Below are 9,913 nucleotides of genomic sequence, written 5' to 3'. Positions count from 1 at the left end.
CCTCAGAACTTCTTTTGGAGTACCATTGTGGCTAGAAAAATCACCAGCCCATTCCCTCTCCTATTAAAGCTGTTGACAAGGTGAAATGATGATTTATTAGTGCTGTGTTTCTGCAGCACAGAATTTTGGCAGTAATAAATCTCTGGCCAGACAGATGATGTAATAATCTGAGTTTTCTACAAATAACCTAACATTCCTTTGTGATTCCTAGAACAGTTTGCATTTTCTAAGTGAATGGGAAAATGCAAGGGCTATTTTTAATTCCCATGTACCAGTTTTGGAAAAAGATTAGAAGTTTTGTAATTGCCTTGTCCTGGTTGGGATGGTAAATGCTTTGCTTACTTGGTCCAGTCAGTCATAAAAAAAGAGGTACAATTTCTTAATGTTTTCCGTCTGCAAATCTGTAGATACCTTTGTGACTCATACAAAACATCCAAGTAGAGAAAGACACAAATCCAAGGGCCAGATCTGAATCCGCATGCTCTGCCCTTCTGAAGGAGTTTGAGCCAAATTTCATTCCATTAGTACTGGGAATCTCTGATTGATCCCTGTAATTCATGAAAGTTGTCCAGGGCATACCTGGTTGGTATTTGGTTGATATAGAGCTTTAATTTAAATGCAGTAATCCTGAAACATAGAATGTGTTTTAACAAAAGACAGGGTGAAGCATCTTTCCTAAGGCTACCCAGGAATAGAATCCTCAAGTCTTTATGTCTGGTTTTCTGCACTACCTCCTTTGCAGCTCTGTCTTTCCAAAAACTAACAACTGCCTTTCCCTTTTCAGATTTCCCTCTTCTTTATTAAGAGTGGACTAATAAACATGTATGATAGCTTCCTTTTTTTTCAATGCTTATCACTTTGTCATCTCAGAGAGAGAGAAGCTTGAACAGAAACAACGAAGCCAAACTCCTTGAACTGTAGTGACAGAAATATCTGGATGCTGACCCTGTGTTTTTTGACTCGCACCTCTTTGTAGCTTAGAAAAGTAAACTCAGTAGATGACCTCTGTCTCACATTGTCAAGACAACAGCCAAGCTAGCTAAATTATACTGTCTTAATGTAAATGCCTTGCTGCAAGAAAGAAAGCAAAACTATGCAGATCATTTGGGAAAAGTACCTGTTTGGCAGGGCAATGCACTTTACCAGTATGAAGAAATGGGTGTGGGGAGAAGAACACATACTACATTTAATCACTCTCCCCCTCTTCTCCTGCCTATCTGTAGCTGGTCCAGCTGAGAAAATGGCACAGACACATTGCTGATAGTAAGGTATCAATAAAGGACTCTGTGATGAATTACTGTAAGTTCATAGTTCAATAAGATCCCTAGTTCCCCATGTAAACTGTTTCTACTGGAACCTTGTATTTCTTGCTTGCTGTTTTCTATTGTTGTGGTTTAACCCGGCTGGCAGCTAAACACCACACAGCCGTTCGCTCACCCTCCCCCCTCCCCCTCTGGGATGGGGGAGAGAAACGGAAAAGTGAAGCCTGTGAGTTGAGATAAAGACCATTTATTAAGATAGAAAATAATAATGATAATAATAATAATAATATGTACAAACAAGTGATGCACAATGCAATTGCTCACCACCCGCTGACCGATGCCCAGCCCAACCCCGAGCAGCCGGTCCCCCCACCCTGGCTAGCCACCCCTATATATTGTTCAGCATGACGTCAGATGGTATGGAATACCCCTTTGGCCAGTTTGGGTCAGCTGTCCTGGGTCTGTCCCCTCCCAGCTCTTGCTGCACCCCCAGCCTGCCCGCTGGCAGGACAGAGTGAGAAGCTGAAAAGTCCTTGGCTTAGTATAAGCAGTGCTCTGCAGCAATTAAAACATCAGCATGTTATCAGCACTCTTCTCATCCCAATCCAAAACATAGCACCCTACCAGCTACTAGGAGGAAAAATAACTGTCCTAACTGAAACCAGGACATCTATAAAATTATATGAAGTGATAGTGATGGGATTAGCTAAAAAGCAGTGTCAGCCCTTCACCTCCCCTGTAATAAGTGTAGGACGCTTCCCTCCAAGGGCTGGATCACCTTTTGCTTGACAGAACAACACTGGCAGTTCCTAGATTATTGGCAAAAAAGCCTCCTCAGCAAGATCAAATATTTACATCTCTATGTCCTTTTAAATAGCATTGAAAATATTATATGGCCCTTTGAGGATGCTTCCTGCAAAAGAAATCAGAATATCTATACACAATTTTTCAAGCGAACTTCTTTCTTCTTTTGGATAAACCAGAGAACACTCTGGGAACTTCAACAGAGATAACTTTTTTTTTTTTTTTTTCTTTTTTTTTTTTTTCCTATGATTAATTCAGTAAGGGGTCATGGATATGGCAGAGAGTGAGCATTGATGACTACATGCAGATAAACGGCCAGGACATCGGAGCTTATACCATCCAAACTGGAAATGCAGTTCTGTGCCCCATCCACACCTTCACCCAGCTGGGAGTCCCTCATGGTACCAAGCACAGCTGTGCACTGGCATCCACCAGGAGTCTGATGCTGCCTGAGAAAAGCCAGAAATAGATGATATGCTGCAGCAGAAGAACCCAAATGCTCAGAGGAAAGCAGCTTACTTTATCGCTCTGCAACAAGGAGGAATAAGTTTCCTTCTGGAAAGGGAAAATTTATCTTCAGTATCTGGAAGAAGGCTCTGTTCATAGGCAGAACTATAAATAACTAATTCAAGCTAGTGCTTATGCTGTGCTGTCTTTAAGCAGAGCTAGATGAGGGAGAGAATGACTAATGAAAATGTGGTCAGTAATAATTATTATTGAGTTGCCTTCCTCACTCTGTCAGCTACTGCTGCAGGAGGCTCTCCGCTCCATGCACTGCTTCCTCTACTTTCCTTCAAAAATAAGCTGCATTGAGGCCAATGTTCTCCTGCTTGTTCCCAGCTTGCAGTTAGGGAAGTGTGAAGAAAATCCATTCATAAGAGAGAGGCATCCTTCCATGGCAGACTTTTCCTTTCAGACCACAGCAACAACGCACAGAGTGTCCAGGTCAACAGTTCCCCTCCTGCCTCACAATAAAAACAGGAATTCTTACATGCAGCCACAGTGTATTATGGTTCGATTTCTACCTACGTTTGATGTTAGATGTTGGACATCCAGAATGATAGAGAGATCCTGTACGCATTTCCTTCTCAGCTGATGAATGTGGGACCTGTTCCCTTCATGATGTGTGCCACGTGCTGGTGACATTTGGCAGTAACCAACAACATGTTCCCTCTGTAAGCAGCAGGATTCTGCAGTAAGGTGCTGCTCATCCCCACCAGCACATACAGCCTGAAAGCAAGAGGATTAGGGAAGGTGTTCCAAAACCAGGCTAATTAGGGAAAATGGAGTGAATAATTTTTCCACCTAATTGGTCCCCTTAACACCTCACATATAGAGATAAGGTTTTTCAGATGATTCAGTGCACGTTTTGCCCAACATTTAGGACACAATACAGAAAAGAAATTCTCTTAACTTTGACTAAATGTTGCCCTGTTAACCAGCACAGGCTTGCATAACCAGCTTTGCTTTAAGCTCTCATTACACAAATTTTTTAAAGTAAAAATAACCGACAACTTATTGCATTCCTAATTCCCTTTAATTTCAAATGACTAACTAGACCTGCAATGCTCAACTAGACCTGCATTTTGGCTTGCTCTTTCTATCCCCTTTTTATGGTAGTTCTGCTAGTCACTTTCTTTACAACATAGTCGTTCTCTGTATTTTAAATTAAAATTTCAGAATTAGAATGTCCACAGGCCAAGAGATATGAAAGGTGTAGAAAGCGTCCTTTCCCCTCTACATAATAACATTGAAGAATAGATATGGTGATATACTACATTAACGAGAAAGAAGAGCCAATGTGTAAGTGATGCGGAGGCTGCCCTCAGCCCCCTTGCTAAAGCCATAAGCTCACATGTGCACAGAAGTCACGGGCTCTTCACGTCGTGTCAGAAGGGAACCACCATCAACAGGAAGCATCAATAGGAAGGCAAAGGCAATAGCTGGTTGTAAGATCAACATTAAAGAGTAACCTTGACAGTGTAGGACTGAACTCCAGCTTTAAGTTGTAGATGGGTAAGAGTTGCCTTGTTCTTTCATTAGCTGGATGGCACCTGCTTCTCAATACACTGGAAAAAAAAGTCATTTTCACAATAATGAGAAGTGTTTCTGAATGCTTTTTAAGAAAGCTTAAGAAATTGCATTGAGACTTTGAGTGCCAGTTTTAGATATTACAACAGCCAATCAATTCACATTTCAGGAACTGTTTCTTTAATGACATCCTCTCCTGGCAGACCTCAAAACTAGTTCAGAGGTGTCCCTTTAAGAAGGGCATGATGAAAATTTCACAAACACAGGGGTGTAGTCTTGTGTGACTTATAATATACCTAATTGAGATGCTTTTGTTGCTTTTATTTCTGATTGCCTCACTGCATGCCTAGGAATATTATTACAGGCAAGAGCAGGATAAATTTGTCAACTGCTTCATACCATTGTACCCATGCAGCTACCCAGTTCCTGGGAATCTAGCCTGGTCATAGCGGATGGATTCGATGAACAGCATGCTAATCTGGCAGATCTCAGACCATTTGGCCTTTCCTATCAGTACTCCTATGTGTCTGCTTCACAAGGTAAATCCATTCCCAGAGTGGATGTGGCAGCTATAGAGTTGCTGTATTTGTTGTGACTGTGCTGTGTGTGCTGTAGTTGCTGTGACTTATCACAATTCTGTAAGATGGGGTAATGTTTGAAGGAAGAAACAGCTTTACCAATGGCTAAATTCATGAATTATTCCTTGGTGAATGTCCTCATTTTGAGGTCTCTCATGTGGTCATTTGCAATGCTGTTCAGTTCAGAATAGTTTTTTTTGGCAGCATAATAGCACAATGGCATAAATTCTGCCTTCTTGGATTTAGTTGTGCTGCACCATTATATCTTTCAAAGTCCAGCTGGTGAAATGTGATTTTTACTGGCAACAGCTGTTCATCTTCTTTTCACCTAATCAGGAATAATATAGAAATCCTGCACTAGGCTACAGACAATAACTTGTAAGGTAGCAAGAGTTTGTTCTTTGTCAAGATTAGCTTTGTTCATGTAGGTGGTAGAATATGAATTTCATGCTTAAAATACAGCATGCGACCTTGAAATCAGATGAAGAATGGATATAAAAAAGCAAGTTCAAAAAAGCACAAATGCAGTGATTAGTATGGCTAAAATTAATGGTGTGGCTTAGTCTGACAAGACAGAACAGCAGCAGGATAAAAACCCTGCTTGAAACAGACTTTTTCTTGAGTGAAAGGGAAGTGAGGGTTGTTGCAGTGTTTAATTTTCCCCAATATTTTCTAGAGGACTTTAAGGACTTTTTTTTTTTTTGTAAAATAGGCAGGGCCTCCCAGAGAGGGAAGGAACAAGCAGAGCACTTTGACTGGCATCTCTTGGGATGAAACTCACACTCCCATGACTGTGGGGAGTCACAGCTTTGGATTTAGGCCTTAGCACCCCAAACCGTTGTGCACCTCTGTGAACTGAAACCTTTAGTGAAGTACATACACGATTTCACCATATGTTTTATCTACATACCTAAATACATAAAGTATGCTCTGTGTCCTTTTTGGCATCAACAAATGTCTAACAAAAAGCACATGAAAAACGCAAAATCAGACAATACCAGATGAGATCAAAACCAACCTCAGGGACAGCCTAAGAAACGTATTGACCGTAGTTCAATACCTGCACACAGTTGTCAGAAAACCTCTAATGATCAATAACAGACCTAACTAAATCAATGCACCATGCAGTGTGCCTTCAGGAGCTCTGAATTCAGACCCCAGTATATCTACTAGGAAAAAAATAAAATAAAAAAGAACTCTTAGCCAGTTGCCTTAAGAGAAATATATCACAGTAGTCCTAGAGCTCTCCAGAAAGCTTTCAGGTGACCACAGAAGCTGGGATCAGTGGATCACAGAGTTCAGGCTAGCAAATTCTGCAGGATCTGGCTGCATTGTGCTCCCGGAACAGGAAGGACTGGGCATCTTGGTGCAGACAGACTGTTCCTCATGCAGCTTGGTCTCATTTACTTCCGCGCTGAGCACAGGCTGGCTCCACTTGAAGATGCTTGCCTGTCTCTAAATTCTTCTCCATATCTTAGCAGGTTCCAGAGTTTTTTTCATGAGAGTGTGCCCTCTGCTACATTGTGTATGTAATGGGAAGCTAACAGTGTGTTCATTTCCAGCACCACAGATCCTGAATGGTTTTTCAGGTCAACAGGAAGTAGGGTACATCACATTATATTGAAGCTGGCCTATGCTGATTTCCCTATAGGAGAAGAGGCTGCTGCCTCTCTGAAGTTCATGTGGAAATTAATATGCATACACCCTTAGGGACAAGTACGTCAAGAGGAAAAGAGTGCAGTAACGATTTGCATTATGATGAAGTCAGCTCTGATCCTTTTCTAGGTTTCTAGATAATACAAAAAGACAACAAGCATGGAAAATATGTGTCCTACTCATGTCCAAATGAAAAATGACACACTCTTCCAGTCCTGCTTTTATGCTGGAGAAATGCTGGCAGTTTGGTCATGAGGTCAAAGATCACCTTTATTCCACTCTGCCCTGCCTTGCCAAGGTTCTTTTACTCCCCAAAATCCATTCTTTCCTGGAATCAAATTAGTCCATGTACCCATTTACCACAGTCAATGCACCAGCCAAACCAACCTTCCCCTTGACTTCATACTGCCAACAGTTTGAATTTGGAATGACTGCTTAAAGAAAGAGGTCAGACATTTGGTCTGATTCCTCACGATCATGAAACCTCTGTCATTCAAGGTTATTCAGATCAAAAAATATATATTTTTATCATTAGTATTTCAAATGTTCCAGTATGGAACCCTGCCTGGGTAACTCATTGAGTTGCACATGACTTGCTGGCTCCAAAAGGGGGAAAAATACAGCTTGTAAGAATGTCTGACATGGTTGCATTTCTTGGAGAGAGGTGGGCCAAACTACAGCAGGCCTGGTCCTAAACCTTTCAGAGTTGTCCTCAAGTGACTAGCTTCCCTCCTCCTCTAGTGTTATAGTTGTACCTTAGTAGCAGTTGATTTTCCACCACTCTTCACATTAAGAAAACAAGATACTGTATCCATAATACACCTATAAATGTGTGAAAAAGGCTTAAGACCTGTCAGATCTAGAGAACAAAAGGCTAACAGAAGATATATGGAGCTTTTCCTTTCAAAGACATGTCTCTTCTGAAATTCTTTCAAGAATTCCTCTTTCAAAAAAATATTTTGAGACCTTTTCCTACATGTCCTGTCTCTGTGAGCCCACAGTACTTTGATCTGAAGAGGTGAAAGCTTTGTGTTGTGACTTCCAAGCACAACATGGGCCGTAAGCTGTAAACACCTGGTATAGCATGGTTGTGTGCATGTTGACGCTGGAGACAGGGATCTGACAAGTTCACTGTGTTTATCTGACCTAATTTTGAACTGGAGACCTTGGCACTGCCAGCACTCTACTGGCAGCAGCCTGGAGCTCAGAGCAGGCTGCCAAACCATCCTGATAAGGGGGGAAACTGCAGCAGTGACTATCTCAACTGATCTCTGAGCTACTTTGCCCAGGCTGCTTCCCATTGCCAAAGCTGCCTGGTGCAGTTAACCTGTGAGAGTCAGGCTAGTGCTTCTCCAAAGGATATGTGTGGCAGAGGAACAGCAAGCCCCCTTCCACAGGGTCTTGTGCTCCACACCTGCACCTTCCCTTGCTGACCCCGTCCCTGGTAGGGGAGGGAAGCACACAGCCAGCTCCAGCCCCTCTTTGCTCAGCCTTATCTATGTTAAAGTCCAGTCACAGAAATGTATAAAGGACAGCAGCACAGACTTACTCTATCAGACCCAATTGTTTTCTTCACACTGTGGCACTTAATTGGATTGTTTTCACTTAAAAATCCAAGCTCACAAGATAACTGGAATGGAACTGAATTGTTTTATTTTCTCTGCCCTCCCTCATTAGTAGCCTAAGCAAGTGTGAGGCTGCATTAAGTTTGGTACTATTTTGTTTGCTTGTAATCACTTTTTTTTCTTATTTCCTGCAGATGGAGATTGTCCTTAGATCACTGTATCCCACCCTGGGGTTGTGGTACATAAAAAGTGAAATGGCTAGTTATATAATTTATGTTCTCAATTGCCTTGACAGAGAAAAAGAAGGACAAGAAGGTAAATCTCAGAAAGAAAGCAGCAAAAGAAGGAAGGCAATTACAGCATGCTTACGTATTTTGTATTACAGAAGGAGCTTAAAAGGCTACCTAATCGAATCTCCATGCTGAGGCTAAACTGGGAAGATGGTAGCTTCTTTGCAAGCTCTACCTGTGACACAGGTGGGACACCAAAACATCATCTTATTTATTATGTATTTCTTCACAGGGTGATTGTATCAATTTCTTATTGGCTTGTATGGGCTTGACCTACAAATGCAATGTTGACCAGTTCCCCTCCTTAGCAAACTTTGAAAAATATTGCTGAAGTGTTAAAACTATTACTGCAATGCTCACAGTAATTAGCACTTCACTTGGAATGAATTTGACCACCTCAGAGGGTTCCTTTTGAGATGAGTGGGAGAAGTGCACACTCCTTTTTGTGTTCACATCGCACGCTGCCTGAATGGTCAGGCAGATACCCTACTGAGTAGGGCGACAGCACGTAGTGTTACTTGCCCTTTGCTGACACAAAAACTTCAGATCTTTATCAACAAGAAGACTTAGGATCTTGCTGGCAGAGGCCAGTAAAAATGACATCTTCATGGGCCAGATTTAACTACATTGACTGTGTACATGTGTGTGCCTGTGACAGACAAATGGATCCCATAGTCAGAGACCCCATAAAACTGATGTCAACCAAGAACTGACTCTTGATGGTTTATGAAGACTTCAGCAGCAGCACAATTCACCTCTCACTAGAAAAAGAGTACATTTTCTGGATATTCATAGGGACTATAGGAGGGACATGGGGAAACTGACTCTCATATCCCTATTTCAAATTCGAGTTACACTACATACCACAGAATCACAGAATCACAGAATAGTCTAGGTTGGAAGAGACCTCCAAGATCACCGAGTCCAACCTCTGACCTCACGCTAACAAATCTTCCACTAAACCATATCCCTAAGCTCTACATCTAAACGTCTTTTAAAGACCTCCAGGGATGGTGACTCAACCACTTCCCTGGGCAGCCTATTCCAGTGACTAACAACCCCTTCAGTAAAGAAGTTCTTCCTCATAGCCAACCTAAACCTCCCCTGGCGCAACTTTAGCCCATTCCCCCTCGTCCTGTCACCAGGCCTGTGGGAGAATAGACCAACTGCCACCTCGCTACAGCCTCCTTTCAGGTACCTGTAGAGTGCAATAAGGTCACCCCTGAGCCTTCTGTTCTCCAGGCTAAACAGTCCCAGCTCCCTCAGCCGTTCCTCGTAAGACTTGTTCTCCAGACCCTTCACCAGCTTCGTAGCCCTTCTCTGGACTCGCTCAAGCACCTCCATGTCCTTCTTGTAGTGAGGGGACCAAAACTGAACACAGTACTCGAGGTGCGGCCTCACCAGAGCTGAGTACAGGGGGACAGTCACTTCCCTGGACCTGCTGGCCACGCTGTTTCTTATGCAAGCCAGGATGCTGCTGGCCTTCTTGGCCACCTGAGCACACTGCTGGCTCATATTCAGCCGACTGTCAACCAATACTCCCAGGTCCTTCTCTGCCAGGCAGCTTTCTAACCACACATCTCCCAGCCTGTAGCGCTGATTGAGGTTGTTGGGCCCCAGGTGCAGGTCCCAGCACTTGGCCTTGTTGAACTTCATACCATTGGCCTCGGCCCATCGGTTGAGCCTTTCCAGATCCTCCTGCAAAGCCTTCCTACCCTCGAGCAGAT

The sequence above is a fragment of the Oxyura jamaicensis genome, chromosome 1, assembly GCF_011077185.1.
Source record: "Oxyura jamaicensis isolate SHBP4307 breed ruddy duck chromosome 1, BPBGC_Ojam_1.0, whole genome shotgun sequence".
In the NCBI taxonomy this organism is placed as follows: domain Eukaryota; kingdom Metazoa; phylum Chordata; class Aves; order Anseriformes; family Anatidae; genus Oxyura; species Oxyura jamaicensis.
Note: the sequence above shows the minus strand (reverse complement) of the source record.